Source organism: Arachis hypogaea, chromosome 20, assembly GCF_003086295.3.
Source record: "Arachis hypogaea cultivar Tifrunner chromosome 20, arahy.Tifrunner.gnm2.J5K5, whole genome shotgun sequence".
NCBI classification, from domain to species: domain Eukaryota; kingdom Viridiplantae; phylum Streptophyta; class Magnoliopsida; order Fabales; family Fabaceae; genus Arachis; species Arachis hypogaea.
Genome location: NC_092055.1, coordinates 107,598,560 through 107,601,187, shown reverse-complemented (window position 1 = coordinate 107,601,187; position 2,628 = coordinate 107,598,560). Strand labels below are relative to the sequence as shown.

Here is a 2,628-nt window from a genome sequence, read left to right as displayed (position 1 = left end):
GAATCTCTATGGTCTCTATATGAGCCTCAGATTCCTTTGGTTCCTCATTAGGGAACTCCTTAGAGGCCAGTGAACGTCTATTGAGGTCTTTCTCAGTGAAAATCACTGCCTCTCCCTCCTCTACAAGTTCGGCCGTGTGGGACATGTTTATGGCCTTACACTCTCTTTTTGGATTTTCTTCTCTATTGCTTGGGAGAGTACTGGGAGGAGTTTTAGTAATCTTCTTACTCAGCTGACCCACCTGTGCCTCCAAATTTCTAATGGAGGACCTTGTTTCATTCATGAAACTTAGTGTGGTCTTGGATAGATCAGAGACTATGGTTACCAGGCCAGAATGGCTATGTTCAGAATTCTCTGTCTGTTGCTGAGAAGATGATAGAAAAGGCTTGCTATTTCTAAACCTATTTCTTCCACCATTATTGTTGAAGCCTTGTTGAGGCTTCTGTTGATCCTTCCATGAGAGATTAGGATGATTTCTCTATGAAAGATTATAGGTGTTTCCATAGGGTTCTCCCATGTAATTCACCTCTGCCATTGCAGGATTATCAGGATCATAAGCTTCTTCTTCAGAAGATGCTTCTTTAGTACTGTTGGATGCAGCTTGCAATCCATTCAGATTCTGAGAAATCATATTGACTTGCTGAATCAATATTTATTTCTGAGCCAATATGGCATTCAGGGTATCAATTTCAAGAACTCCCTTCTTCTGAGGCGTCCCATTATTCACAGGACTCCTCTCAGAGGTGTACATGAACTGGTTATTTGCAACCATTTTAATGAGTTCCTGAGCTTCTGCATGGGTTTTCAGATGAAGAGATCCTCCTGCAGAATGGCCCAATGACATTTTTGACAACTCAGACAGACCATCATAGAATATACATATGATGCTCCATCCTGGAAGCATGTCAGAAGGACACCTTTTGATCAATTGCTTATATCTTTTCCAAGCTTCATAGAGGGACTCACCTTCCTTCTGTCTGAAGGTTTGGATTTCCACTCTAAGCTTGCTCATCTTTTGAGGTGGAAAAAACTTGGCCAGGAAAGCACTGACCAGCTTTTCTCAAAAGTTCAGGCTTTCCTTAGGTTGTGAATCCAACCATGTTCTAGCTCTGTCTCTTACAGCAAAAGGGAAAAGCATAAGCCTGTAGACCTCGGAATCAACTCCATTGGTCTTGACAGTGTCACAGATTTGCAAGAATTCAGCTAAGAACTAATGGGGATCTTCCAATGGAAGTCCATGAAACTTGCAATTCTGTTGCATTAGAGAAACTAATTGAGGCTTAAGCTCAAAGTTGTTTGCTCCAATGGCAGGAATTGAGATGCTTCTTCCATAGAAGTTAGAAGAGGGTGCAATAAAGTCACCAAGCATCTTCCTTACATCTCCACCATTGTTATTGGGTTCGGTCATGTCTCCTTCTTTTTCGAAAATTTCTGTCAGGTCCTCTCCAGAGGGTTGTGCTTTAACTTCTCTTAGTTTCCTCTTAAGATTCCTTTCAGGTTCATGATCAGCTTCAATAAGAATATCTTTATCCCTATTCCTGCTCACATGAAAAAGAAGAGAACAGAAAAGAAGAGGAATCCTCTATGTCACAGTATAGAGATTCCTTTATGTTAGTAGAAGAAGAGCAGAATAGAAGAAGGAGAAGAGAAAAATTTGAACACAGAAAAAAAGAGGGGGTTCGAATTATGAGTAGAAGAGGAGTGTTAGTAGATAAATAAATAAATAGAGAGAGATAAGAGGGAGAGTTTTCGAAAATAATTAAAAAGAAAAGGAAAATATTTTTGTTTTTATTTAAAAATCAGTTATAATTCAAAAATTAAAAAGAGAAACAAAATAAAATTAGAAAAAGATAAGAAATAGTAATTAATTTATTTAGTTTTCAAATTTTAGAGAAAAGATATGATTGAAATAGAAAACTTTTAAAATCAAACAAAAAGTCAAGTAGTTAATTGAAAAAAATTTGAAAATCAATTTTGAAAAGATAAGAAGTTAGAAAAGATTTTAAAATTAAGTTTTGAAAAAAAAGATATGATTGAAATTTATTTTGAAAAAGATTTGAAAAAAAAAGAAATTTAAAAAAAGATTTGATTTTTGAAATTAAAGTTAATGACTTGACTAACAAGAAACAAAAGGATATGATTCTAAAATTTAAAGATTGAACCTTTCTTACTAGGCAAGTAATAACTTAAAATTTTGAATCAATTACATTAATTGTTAGTAAAAATTTTGGAAAAAATGAAATAAAAATAAGAAAAAGATTTTGAAAATCAATTTTTTAAAATTTTCGAAAAAAATGAAAGAAAAATGAAAAAGATTTGATTTTTGAAAAGGTTTTGAAAAGATAGGATTTTTAAATTGAAAATTTGATTTGACTCATAAGAAATAACTAGATTTTTTTAAAAATTTTTTGAGTAAGTCAATCCAAATTTTCGAAATTTATGAGAAGAATAAGGAAAAGATATTTTTTTTTATTTTTAAATTTTTAATGAGGAGAGAGAAAAATATCAAAATGACTCAAAACATGAAAATTCAATATTAAAACACATGATGCATGCAAGAACACTTTGAATGTCAAGATGAACACCAAGAACACTTCGAATGTCAAGATGAACACCAAGAACTTATTT

The 2,628-nt window shown here is 33.4% G+C and overlaps 1 non-coding gene across 1 annotated transcript; it reads left to right on the top strand.

Moving 5' to 3' along the window:
- The first annotated feature begins 898 nt into the window (after positions 1-898).
- Positions 899-1,006, top strand: LOC112788128 (small nucleolar RNA R71). The gene has a single exon (XR_003195507.1). It is a non-coding gene; the product is annotated as a small nucleolar RNA R71 (small nucleolar RNA).
- Positions 1,007-2,628: the final 1,622 nt, after the last annotated feature.